Source organism: Sciurus carolinensis, chromosome 1 (genome assembly GCF_902686445.1).
Source record: "Sciurus carolinensis chromosome 1, mSciCar1.2, whole genome shotgun sequence".
Taxonomy (NCBI): domain Eukaryota; kingdom Metazoa; phylum Chordata; class Mammalia; order Rodentia; family Sciuridae; genus Sciurus; species Sciurus carolinensis.
The window spans coordinates 77,450,647-77,464,944 of NC_062213.1; the positions used below are offsets into that span (position 1 = coordinate 77,450,647).

At 37.5% G+C, this 14,298-nt stretch overlaps 1 long non-coding RNA gene across 1 annotated transcript in view; it reads right to left on the reverse strand.

Annotated features, from left to right (window-relative positions):
- Positions 1–1,496: 1,496 nt before the first annotated feature.
- LOC124988758 (uncharacterized) overlaps positions 1,497–14,298 on the reverse strand; it is a 198,701-nt gene continuing 185,899 nt past the window's right edge. The window contains exon 4 of the long non-coding RNA XR_007109486.1: positions 1,497–1,544. This is a non-coding gene — a long non-coding RNA (uncharacterized LOC124988758). The remainder of the gene's footprint in view (positions 1,545–14,298) is intronic.

Genomic DNA, 14,298 nt, shown 5'->3' on the forward strand with positions numbered 1-14,298 from the left:
GGGGTGGGAGGGGTTAGGGTTAGGGTTAGGTTTAGGGTTAGGGTTAAGGAGGGTGGTAAGAATGGAGAAAGGAAGGACTGTATAGAGGGGAAAGAGGGGTAGGAAGGGTGGGGGGAAGGGAAAAAATAACAGAATGAATCAAACATTACCCTATGTAAATTTATGATTACACAAATGGTATGCCTTGACTCCATGTACAAAGAGAGAAACAACATGTATCCCATTTGTTTACAATAAAAACAAAGAATAAAAATTGACAAAATTATGCTATATGCTTGTATGAATATACCACAATGAATCCCTCTTTATATTTATGTGTGCATTTGTATATATTAGAAGGATGAGAATAGAGGAAGGAGAACAAGGGAGAGAGGAGATGAGGGAAAGGGAAGCACTGGGGAATAAATTGGAGCAAATTATATTATATGAATATGTCACAATGAACTCCACTATTCATTATGCCTCAGTGGAAATGTTCTCTGGGACTTCAAACAATGTACAGGCTTGTACAAAGTCAAGGTCCAAGGTTTGGGCTTCTTTTCCATTATGAATACATCCATATGTTTTTTTTTTTTTTTCCTTCAACTATGAAAACCTTAGGAACAGAGTACAGTGAGCCCCAATTTCCTGATCTGTGGAAGGACAGAGCTGAAGATGGGTACCTTCATGAAAATGAAAACAAAGAAAAAGATTATTTTTTATCCCATTAGATTTGGAATAATCTGAGAAAATCTACCCACGTGGTCAATAGCTGGAAACTACTATTCATATAATGGTACCCAACTATCAAATTAAAGAAAATAAGGATTAACACCCAATAGTGTACATCTGACCTACACAAAGTCATGCAGAAAATTCAATAAAAATTGAACCATATTTTACACTGTTGGGAAACTATCAATGAAAGATATATCAACATGACCTAATTTTTAAATTTTTTGAACATATCCTTATGGGGCTATTTTCAATATATGTACCAAACCTCTCCCAGACCTAGTTATAACTTCAAGTTCATGCCTCTCTTTCAACTTCATTTTTTGTTTTGATCTGCTTTGCTTTACTTTCACAGTAACTTCAGCAGGATCTAATTCTGACATTTGTATGCAGCTAAAGGGTTCAGACAATCTGAAGAAATAAAATGACAGCTCATTGAAGTTTGCAGTTAGTTTATATTCTGCATCTTAAAACAAATTCTACTACTAGTTGAACTGTCCTCCAAGTTCACATTGTGGATGCACTGAAGGAGAATATTAGAATCACTCTTATACAGCCTTTATTTAAAAAGTGACAAAATGAAATAAATGAAATCTGACTTCACTTCAGCAGTTGTCCCAGCTCCATATTGACTTGGGCTTGATTTTCTAGGTGTTTATCTTGAGTCTGTGTCTTACCATTACTTTGTGCCACCCCATAGAATGCTGGGACCTGCTTACTTGGGTCTGTGCTTGTGCCATCTTGAAGTGTTAGGGTGCTGTCCATTTGCTGACTTTCACAGAGGACAATGAGATGGCCGGATATGTATTTTGAAAGGACATCTGGAAATTCTGTAGAGAATGAATTTAAATAGAAAGGTGTAGTCAAATCCATTTCATTCTCTTTCAAAAACAAAAACCAGTCATCATTTCAACAAACTCTTGCTAAAGTGGCCATTTAAATACATCACAGAAGTGATTTTCCTCAAAGAGAATGATGGCTCAGCTGTATTTTTAGAAAGAATAAAGATAAACTGGTTATTTTTGCTAACAAACCAACACAATCTTGTATTGTGATGTTGGCATGATGCCACATAATATAAAGGACTGAATATAAACGATATCCAACAATAGACGATGAAAGCTTAAATGAGGGCAGGGGCGATGGACCCGAGAAAGGAAATGTGCACAAGTTCCTCTCCTTGGCATTGGTGGAGTACGCACATGGTGGAAAATAGCCGTGACTGGCTCCTGAGTCCTCTGGTTTGCCTGGGATACCCTGGATCAACTCCTAACCTCAGATTCCTATTCCTCAAAATGAGAAAATGAGGCTAACGTCTGAAGAACAAATGAGCCTGTGACTTTATCTTAGTTAACAACACACCATTTCATAAAAAGTCAAGGAATTCAAGAGTTAACCTACAATCATATTACAGGGAACATTGTTATTTTACTAGTATTGGACTAGAATTTCTAAATACCCTTTAACCTTTCTTGTGACAAGGGACTAAAGTAGACTAGTGATGTTGTGAGTAAAGATTATGCAAAATTTCATTTTAAATAAATCAGAGGTAATTTTCCAACATAATTTAAAATCTTAATGAGAAACCATTTTATTCATGAAATTTTTCTTTAATTCTGGCTATTACCTATGCAAACAATTAACTATGTATGCATGACATTTTGTGTTTATGGGTTCTTTTTTTAGACTGGCCTCTCTTGTTCTTTTCTCAAACCCAGAAGGACAGTCCATGTGAAAGGAGCTTTGTTCCTTGGTAATTACTCAGCTGCTTTCTGTATAGTAGTGACTCTGTTCCATGTGGTTTAGCAATTTAAAAATTTTGTTCTTTAAATAGGAACAGTAAATAAACAGGTGGGAAATTTTAAAACATAAAATCTGTTGATTTGTAACTTTGAAGTGCAGTTTGGGTAGCATGGTAATATTTCTATTTAGCATAGATGAAAAGTAACACTAAATATTTTTAAGCTTTGTTTTAATAAGAACACAATAAATTATTCCTCCCTTTTAGAAACACAAACCAACATATCCCTGTAGTAAAGCTAACTAATGCAAGAGCTATGCTTTTCTACCTTGGGAACAGGTAACTTGGTAATATGATACTTGAGAGAGGAAGTGTAAGCTGGGGGGAGGTAGGGTGAAGCCATGAGTGCAAACAAAAAGACTAAAACCATGGTAAAACTATTCTCTAGAAATCTGTGCAGGTAAGTTGTTGTCAAAAATAATGGTTTGAGTTTTATGTACCTGTTAAGGATTGAATGTTTGTATCTCTCCAAAATTCATATATTGAATCCTAATTCCCCCACAATGTGATGATATTAGGAGTTTGGGCCTTTGAGAGATTATTGGGTCGTAAAGTTGGCGTACTCATGAATGGGATTAGTGCCCATATAAGAAGATGCCAGAAAATAAGATCACCCCTTTTTTACTCTATGAAGATAAAACAAGAAATTGGCTATTTATGAGCCAGAAGAGAGCCTTCACCAGAACCCAACTATGCTGATCTCAATCTTCTATCCTTGAGAACTGTGAGAAATAAATTTCTTTTGTGTGTAAGCCACCTAGTGTCCAGTACTTTGGTATAGTGGTCTGCACTGACTGAGACAGCTCCCTATAAAACTAATCTGTGTTCCTTTATGAAGTTGGCAAAGAAAAACCAGAGATGAACAGTAGTTAAAATAGTAAAAACAGATTTTATTCGGCATTATTACAATAGTGGGGGAAATACTTCAGTGTAGAACTGAGCTTAATTCCAAATACAGCATGTCACATGGGAATTTGTGGGCAAGGAGCAGGGTGAGTGGTTGGTGAATGGAAATTTACTAAAAAGAAATCATCACCTGGGGGAAGATAGAGGAATAGGGAACCTATCAAATATCAAGACTAATCAGGTATTAAGAGTAGCTTGCTAAACTACCTTGGCAGGACTCTTTGCTAAAACTAGATTTCCATCCACTGAAACCTACCCTATTCCAACTTTCCCATGCTGTATTTGCAATAGAGTCTTATCACTCTCCCTGTTATGGTTTGGATATGAGGTGTCCTCTAAAAACTCCTGTTAATGCAGGAATGTTCAGAGGTGAAATGATTGGATTATAAGAACTGTAACCTAATCAGTGCATCCTACTTTAAATGACTGGTTGGTAATTGTAGACAGGTTGGGCAAGACTGGAGGAGGTAGGTCATTGGGGACATATCCTGGAAGAATTCCTCTTCCCTATGGTCCCTTTTCCTTCCCTCTCTCTTGTTCTTTGCTTCCTGACCCCCCATGAGCTGAGTACTTTTCTTCCACTCAGCCCTTCCTCCCTGATATGTTTCCTGCACCTTGGGCCCAGAGCAATGGGGTCAGCCACTTATGGACGGACACCTCTGAAACCAAAGCCCCACAAAAACTTTTCCTCCTCTAAATTGTTCTTGTCAGGTATTTTGGTCACAACAAAGTAAAAGCTGACTAAAACACTTCCTCACTGCAAAATCACATTGCTGTGGTTCTATGCTAATCACAGTGGTCCTGAATAAAGTCTTCTTTATCATGTGTTAACAAGTGTCATTGAGTAATTTTTTTCCTTAACAGTGACATGTAAGACAATTTGTCCAGGGATCTTTCAAATGGGAAAAATGACCTTCATGTTCAATTCACTTATAAATTAGTGGAGCACATAAAAACAGGACAACTCTTAAAAAGGATTGGGGAATGGTGGAGAGGTAGGAGTTACCAGAACTTTTAATTTTGGTTCACAAACCTTCTAAAACTAAATAAATCTGAGTACAATTTATAAAAGGAAATTATATAGGAATTTTCTGCATAAGAGAATAACTACATATACAATGACTTCTCACATAAGGATTTTCAATTTTTAATATTTTTTTCTCAGTCATAGTTTTAAGAGTTCAAGATGGTCAGCTCTGAACTTTTGAACCCAAATCCTTTGTGTTAGGATGAGGAAGGACCATGAGAAAGAATTGGTCCTCAGTAGGCTCTCATGAGGTTGCTTTAACAGAGTTTGTGGAAATTTAAACACTATGGAACTTAGAAAGAAGCTTAATAGCCAAACAAAGCCTACACCTAAGGAAACTCACTGAAGTACTAAGAAAACTTTGACAGTATATATCATATACCATAGAGGAGAGACTTGTATATGGTTTTTCGAATTTTATTCCACCAGAATAAAAAGGGATGGTTTCTAGTCACCAGCAAGTACCAGTAGATCCTCATGGTCATTAGCAGAAGTCTACCGACCAGCATTGAAACAAGGGTGACCCCTCTTGAATGGCCTATGTGGAGAACAAATGCTATGTGGATGCCTTTAAACCCAGATGTTACTGAGAGAATGGATGGAAGACATCATTTCTCTCAACCATTGCAGTTTTAACCCAGTGCATGAGAAATAGGAGGTCTTCCCAAGGAGCCACCTCTACATGTAGGAAAAGACCAAACCAATCTCCATGGAGTACAGATTTGATTTGAAATCTTGCCTTTACTCTGATTTCTGTTTGTGAGCAGATCCTCAACCTCACATATTTTCATAGCTTTTTAACAGCCCTGCCATAACCTATTAGTCTAGTCCAACCCTCCCATTCTTTACCCACCCATCAATTCAGGAAAGCAAACCACATACATGCTTATGTAGAAGCTTGTTGATCATGGCAGTTTCCCTATGGTTTTCCTTCCTGACACCTGACTTCCCCTCATTTTACTGAAAATAGCAAGAACTACAGTACCAAATGGACCTTGGTATAATCCAAGTTACAGCATTTATTAGCCATGGAATTCAAGATAGTCACTCTCAAAGCTCCATCTTTTCATCCATAATGAGATAAATCCAGGTCCATATTAAATAATATGTATCAAGTGCCTAGCATGATGTCCAGTATTCAGAGGTGGGTGCCACAATGCTGGACTTCTACCCTCCAGTTCTCCCATTCTTCCCTTAATAATCTGTCATTGACCCCAGACGTGGTTGTGTATGATTCTGTATTTAAAACTGAGCATTCTTGGGTGTATTTCAATTAAATATAAGTCAATTCTATACTTAAATCCTAGTTTTTCCCTTTGAATCTTATGTTATAAGGATTTGTTTAGTAGTAGTCCCAAAAACTAAATCTGTACCCCAGCTACTGGCCAAGCACAGTGCTGCAGACCTGTAATCCCAGAAACTCAGGAGGCTGAGGCAGGATTGCAAGTTCAAGGTCAGCCTGGGCACTTAGCAAGACTCTGTTCAAAATAAAATTTTTTTAAAAAAATCAGCTGAAGATGTAGCTCCATGGTAAAGCACTCCTGGGTCCATCCCCAGTACCGAAAAATAAAAAAGTATCTCTGACAAAGACAAAAGAATCTCACAAGTAAACTTAAAAATTTTAGTGATATGAAAATCACCCAATGTAGCTCAGTTTTAAGTAAAATTTTGAATCTCTGAATGCATTTGACAGGGTTTTTCTCAGTTCCAAGCAACTCGTGGGAACTGGAAAAAGAAGAAGAAGAAAAAAAAAAAAAAACACAACTAGAAAGTTTCATTTGTTTTGATGATACCTTTAACCGACTGTTGCTTTTGCTCTTTCTCCTATGGTTTTATTCCCACTTTACGAGATTAGCTTCACACTTCACAGCACTCCTGGAGCTATTTCCTGTTGAATACCACAAAAAAGGTTCAGGTATCCTGCTGGCAGAGGGAGAGCCATGTTTTAGTTAGAATTTCTGTGGATTGGTTATCTGAGACTCAAGTAAAAGCTCAGACACAATTTGCATTTATTAAAATATCTAAGTGTAATATTCAAAAAATAAACTATTGAACATGTTTTTGAAAAAAATAACATCTTGTTATAATTTGGTACCCTTTTCACTAATATTTATTTTTTCTGACCTTTCTTTTCTGCCTTATATTAAAACGAAGAAGTCAATTTTATATACATATAAAATTGTGTGTGTATATATATATATATATATATATAGACATATGTATATAAATGTGTATATATATATATATATATATATGTGTGAACACACACACAAAGAACATTAAAAGCACAATTAATGAAAATAAGTGTGTCATCTCTGTTCAAGTTAAAGTGACTGGTGTCTCTGACATATCAGTCTGGCAAAGAAAGAACCTAGATGCAAGATAAGAAAACCCATATCTGGATGTGAGCATCCACACCCTGGGATCCTAATCCCAGACAAGTGTTTCCTTCCAGATTCTGTCTCCTGGCTGCTCCTCTGATCTGCCTACCCCCATGCCATCTGTACTTTTCATTCTTATTGGGCTAATTTCTGCTCTAATACATGAAGCTCTGCAGGAAGCTACAAAAATAATCTTATGCTTTCATCATGGGAGGATATTTTTGACACACACACACAAAAAAAAAAAAACCATAATAAAAATCATTGCTTCTTCTTTGGAGGTTATCAGGAGCTGAAAGTGGCTAAGTGTTCAAGAACAGTGTATGTTGACCCTTCTGTGTTTTTTTTGGTTGGAATCACAATTTAAGAAGAGTACTCAGTCTTAAAGCATTCCAGTCTGTTTCCATCTCCCAGGGGTTCACACTGTTGCCATAAAATCTCCACCTATGTTCTTCTTTATCCTGATCTGGAAATGTCCCTTCATGAAGGAAGTCCTCCACACACTTTGAAGTATTTGATTAGTTGGGTAAGATCTGTTCCTCTCTCAGGCCTGCTGAGCATCACCAGTTTCTACAGAAGGTTGTAAATTGATATTTTGATTACAGGCTCTTATACTTTTCCAGCTCTGTGCAATTTGGGCTAGAGTTTGGCTTTATAATGCTGTCATTCTTTCCATAAAATCGGCATTTGCTTTTTGATGACCTATAAAATAGCAACTACCTTATGCACTTAGTACTCAATAAATATTAATTAATGGTAGTAGGTTCTATAACTGAACAAGCTGTTTCTTTTTATAAACAATGTTTCAGTCTTATATTTAGACTTTACAGAAGAGCACATATAATGATGTTAAATGTTCAAAGAAACCATTGTCTTATTTTTCAATATCTGAGGAAGTATTCTTTTCTGAGGGGAAGTATTCTGAGGGGTCTAGTAATACAGTGTAGATACTTTGCATTTATTTGACTGTTAAGACAATAATGATAAAGAAGAAGAAGGAGGAGGGGGAGGAAGAAGAGGGGAAAAATGAATGGGAGAAGTCATGCTGTTAGGTAGTAGAGATACAAGTCAATTCCCAAAAACCAAGGGCCTAATATTTTCTCTGATATGCAGATACTAATTCACAATAAAGTGGGGGGAGTGGTGCTAGTGAAGAATACAGGTGCTTTGGATTAAGCAGAGGGGAGTGAAGGGAGGGGAGGGGGTTTAGGGGTAGGAAGGATAGTAGAATGCATTGGACGTTATTACCCTATAAGCATATATGACAACATAACCGGTATAATTCCCTATCATATACAACCAGAAGAATGAGAAGTTATACTCCATTTATGTATGATGTATCAAAATGCATTCCACTGTCTTGTGTGACTGATTAGAACAAAAAAGCAATAACTGATGCAGTATCCTGAAGCGCACTGTCTAATAAGGTTAGAATATTTTAGGAGTCATACATATTAAAGTGAATTTCCTTTAGAAGAGAAAAATAACAGTATGAAAAATAAAATAATTAGAATTAAAATGTACAGCCTGCCAAGAGGTCATTCTACCTACACTGCCTATCCCTTGTGGCCTCCTGTGTCCTACCTATTGGGATATCTCTGAATTCACATGATTCAAGTCCAACGTCCTCAAGAACACCTCCCCCTGAAGCCTGGATTCAGCCTTCACATGCAGAGCTCCCTGAGGGCATCTGGGGAGCTCCATCCCCTCTTGCAGCCAGACCCCTCCAGTGCAGCCATCTGTGACCCTACAGCCCTTTCTTCCCCACTTGACCATTTACAAAGTGCATCCTTATTTATAACTTTTAAAGCTTTGCACCAATACTATGAAGTTGATATTCATCCCATTTATAGGAGAGGGAAACTGAGGTGCAAGAAGATTGTAAATTCCCCAGTATATGCAGCTTTTCACACCCTCCAGATATGACTGGAAGATTCTCCGGTTGATACCTCAATCTGTGGGGAGAGGTAAAGACTGAGAGTGGTTTCAGAACTGGCTTTGATTCCTGGTCTAATTTTCAGGAAGTGCTCTCACGCACGTTGTGAATCCCTTTAAAGAACAATTCTCTTAGATGTACAATGAAAATAGTATTCACTTTTAATAATGTTCACTTTAAGGGATTACAGATGACCTTAAAAACTGCCTTGCAAGGGTGCTTTCTATAGAGTGAACATTCAGTAGATGCTAGTTGTTTATCATGTTATTTACCATTGCTAATTTTAAATTATTTTCTCCTGCCCTAATTCTTCTCTTCTTCAACTGTGGTTCCCGATTCTGCCCTGTCTCACCTTTGCAGGCAACATTTGAATAATTTCTTCATCCTATGAGGATATTTCATCCTCTTTCTTTTTAATCCAAGATACCAGAGAGGAAAGCCTGCAATGTCTTGCCTGGGTAATCTGGTTTGCTTTCAGAAGCAAGTTTTTTAAATTTTTGTTTCTAATAACAACAAAATACATTCCTTTTAAATTTGTTTTGATATTCTGTCAATCATATTTTGTCCTTTCTTTCATATCTCAATTTCCTCCTGAAAATCTGTACCCTCACTAAGTCATTTACTTGAGAACTTTGCTGATTTTTATAACTACCCATACAGGGAACTTAAGGACATCTAAATAGATATTCCTGGGCCTCTCAATCCTTTTAGTTTATTCCAAAACAAAGTTTCATTATTTTAACCATACATACCTCAGCCTACATGAAGACAAGAATTAAATCTTCATTTTAATAGGGTAATTCCCTTGCTTCCTCAATTTACCTAGAGACACTAACAGCATTTCCTCACAGTTTCTGTCACAGCAATATGTTTTAAGTACCCTCTCTTCAAAGTGCTTTGTTTACTTGCTTACCTGGAGCAGCAGATCTGTGATTACATAGCATACAAATTGTTTTCAAGAGTAGAACATCAATGATGGGCTTAAATACTTATGAAAAATGCTCCATTAATCAACCAATCCAGAGCCAACCCTCTACTCAAACAAGGATCAAGAACATGCAAAAGAAAATAAATTTCCCTTAAAGCAGAAATATTCTACATCAAATAATTCATTAATAGGCCTTTCTGATCAGAACAAGCTCCAAGTCCCGGAGCCAGCGCGGCGTGCTCCGGCCTGCAAGCAGCTTCAGGGACCAGGACAGGGCAGCCAGAGACCTCCCCAAGCAGCCTGGACCCCTGCGGTGGGAGGCGCCTTTCAAGGCTAGCTTCTCGGAACAGACCACCCAGTGAGAGCCTTTCTACATAGAGCCAGCCACAAGTCCCCGAGCCAACGGAGAGCTTCGATCCACAAGCAGCCTCTGGGATCAGGGCAGGGCAGCCAGAGACTTCTCCAGGCGGCTCTGCCCACTCCGGCCGCAGGCTCTTTCCACGGGGCAATCCAAGATGGCGGCCTAGAGGGTGACTACAACTCCAGTCGCTCCAGAACCCAGGACTCAAGAAGGGGAGGCATTGAGAGACTTGGACAAAAATAGAGTCACAGGGTGAGTCTCCCCCACTGGGCGAAACTTGGCCTGGGCGGCAGGTACAGATAGGGGTGGCTTATCAGAGCAGGGCAGGGCAGCTAGAGTCTTTCCCAGGTAGCCTTCCACACTCCGGCGGTGGGCTCCCCCCACACGGCCCCCTGCACGGTGCAGGCCCCCAGTGAGAGCCTTTCCGCACAGAGCCAGCTCCAAGCCCTGGAACCAGTAGGGGGCTAGGGGCAGCTTTCTTCAGAAGCACTGCATTATCAAGTTCCTCCAAGACTTCAGGCTACTGAAGGCTGGGAGGTGATACACTGGAAATCTACTGGGACACTATAAGCCAACAGAGGAAATCTGCAATATCGCAGATTCCCACTGACATCTGACCAATATGAGAAAACAAGGGAAGAAAATGTCCCAAACAAACCTAGATACTACATCAATAAAACCCAATGACAGCACAGCAGAAGAAATGTCAGAAAGGGAGTTCAGAATGTACATAATTAAAACAATCAGAGAAGCAAATTCAATGCAGGCATTGAAGGAGGAGATGAAAGAGCAAATGCAGGCATTAAATGATCGCAGCAATTAACAGTTAAAAGACCAAAGACGGGAAGCAAGAGATCATTTCAATAAAGAGTTAGAGATACTGAAAAAAAAAAACAAACTGAAATACTTGAAATGAAGGAAACAATAAACCAATTTAAAAACTCCATAGAAAGCATAACCAATAGGATAGAACACCTGGAAGACAGAACCTCAGACATTGAAGAAAAATTATTTAATCTTGAAAACAAAGTTGGCCAAACAGAGAAGATGGTAAGAAATCATGAACAGAATCTACAAGAATTATGGGATATCATGAAAAGGCCAAATTTAAGAATTATTGGGATTGAGGAAGGCTTAGAGAAACAAACCAAAGGAATGAACAATCTATTCAATGAAATAATATCAGAAAATTTCCCAAATCTGAAGAATGAAATGGAAAACCAAGTACAAGAGGCTTATAGAACTCCAAACATACAAAATTACAACAGACCCACACCAAGGCACATTATTATGAAAATACCTAACATACAAAATAAAGACAGAATTTTAAAGGCCGCGAGAGAAAAGAATCAAATTACATTCAGAGGGAAACCAATAAGAATATCAGCAGCTTTTTCAATCCAGACCCTAAAAGCTAGAAGGGCCTGGAACATTTACCAAGCCCTGAAAGAAAATGGATGCCAACCAAGAATCTTATACCCAGCAAAACTTACCTTCAAATTTGACAATGAAATAAGATCCTTCCATGATAAACAAAAGCTAAAGGAATTTACAAAAAGAAAGCCAGCATTTACAGAACATTCTAAGCAAAATATTCCATGAGGAAGAGATGAAAAACAATGATGCAAATCAGCAACAGGAGGCGCTAGCCTAAATGAATAGCCAAATAAAGGAGAAACCAAATCATGTCAAAAAACAAATATGAGTCAAGTGACTGGGAATACAAATCATATCACAATAATAACCCTGAAAGTTAATGGCCTGAACTCATCAATCAAAAGACATAGACTGGCAGATTGGATTAAAAAGAAAAATCCAACAATATGCTGCCTGCAAGAGACTCATCTCATAGAAAGAGATACCCATAGACTAAAGGTGAAAGGATGGGGAAAAACATACCATGCACACGGACACAGCAAAAAAGCAGGAATATCCATCCTCATTTCAGATAATGTGGACTTCAAGCCAAAACTAGTCAGAAGGGATAAAGAAGGACATTATATGCTGCTTAAGGGAAGCATAAATCAGCAAGACATAACAATCATAAATATCTATGCCCTGAACATTGGCTCATCCACGTACATCAAACAAATCCTTCTCAATTCCAGAAATCAAATAGACCACAACACAATAATACTAGGCGATTTTAACACACCTCTCTCACCACTGAATAGATCTTCCAAACACAAATTGAATAAAGAAACCACAGATCTCAATAACACAATCAACAATTTAGACTTAACAGACATATAGAATATACCATCCAACAAAGAACGAATACACTTTCTTCTCAGCAGCACATGGATCCTTCTCTAAAATAGACCATATTTTATGCCACAAAGTTACTGTTAGCAAATACAAGAAGATAGAGATACTACCTTGCCCTCTATCAGATCATAATGGATTGAAATTAGAAATAAATGACAGAATAAAAAACAGAAACTTCTCCAATACCTGGAGATTAAATAATACACTATTATATGATGAATGGATAACAGAAGACATCAGGAGGGAAATAAAAAAATTCTTAGAAGTAAACGAGAACAAAGACACATCATATCAAAATCTCTGGGACACTATGAAAGCAGTACTTAGAGGAAGATTTATTTCATGGGGCGCATTCAACAAAAGAAGTAGAAATCAACAAATAAACGACTTAACACTACAGCTCAAAGCCCTAGAAAAAGAAGAGCAGACCAACACCAAAAGTAGTAGAAGACAGGAAATAGTTAAAATCAGAGCCGAAATCAACGAAATTGAAACAAAAGAAACAATTGGAAAAATTAACAAAATAAATAGTTGGTTCTTTGAAAAAATAAACAAAAATGATAAACCCTTAGCCACACTAACAAAGAGAAAGAGGAGAAAACTCAAATTACTAAAATTCGGAATGAACAAGGAAACATCACAAATGACACGACTGAAATACAAAACATAATTAGAAGCTATTTTGAAAATCTATACTCCAACAAAACAGAAAACCTCGAAGACATCAACAAATTTCTAGAGACATATGAATTACCTAAACTGAACAAGGAGGACATACACAACTTAAATGAACCAATTTCAAGCAATGAAATAGAAGAGGTCATCAAAAGCCTACCAACAAAGAAAAGTCTGGGACCAGATGGGTTCTCAGCCGAGTTCTACAAAACCTTTAAAGAAGAGCTCATTCCAATACTCCTCAAAGTATTCCATGAAATAGAAGAGTAGGGAACCCTCCCAAACTCGTTCTATGAAGCCAATATCACCCTGATACCTAAACCAGACAGAGACACATCGAGGAAAGAAAATTTCAGACCAATATCCTTAATGAACATCGACGCAAAAATTCTCAACAAAATTTTAGCAAATCGCATACAAATATATATTAAAAAGATAGTGCACCACGATCAAGTGGGTTTTATCCCAGGGATGCAAGGTTGGTTCAACATTGGGAAATCAATAAATGTCATTCACCATATCAACAGACTTAAAGTTAAGAATCACATGATTAATTCAATAGATGCAGAAAAAGCATTTGATAAAATACAGCATCCCTTCATGCTCAAAACACTAGAAAAAATTGGGGTAGTGGGAACATTCCTTAACATTATAAAGGCCATCTACGCTAAGCCCATGGCCAATATCATTCTAAATGGTGAAAAACTGAAAGCGTTCCCCCTAAAAACTGGAACAAGGCAGGGATGCCCTCTTTCACTACTTCTATTCAACATCGTCCTTGAGACTCTAGCCAGAGCAATTAGACAAACCAAAGAAATTAAAGGGATACGAATAGGAAAAGAAGAACTCAAACTATCCCTGTTCACTGACGACATGATTATATATTTAGAGGAACCTGGAAATTCCACCAGAAAACTTTTAGAACTCATAAGTGAATTCAGTAAAGTAGCAGGTTACAAGATCAATGCACATAAATCCAATGCATTTTTATACATAAGTGATGAATCTTCAGGAAGAGAAATTAGGAAAACTACCCCATTCACAATAGCATCGAATAAAATAAAATACTTGGGAATCAATCTCACAAAAGAGGTGAAAGATCTCTACAATGAGAACTACAGAACACTAAAGAAAGAAATTAAAGAAAACCTTAGAAGATGGAAAGATCTCCCATGTTCTTGGATAGGAAGAATTAATATTGTCAAAATGGCTATACTACCTAAAGTGCTATACAGATTCAATGCAAATCCAATTAAAATCCCAATGATGTACCTTGCAGAAATAGAGCAAGCAATTATGAA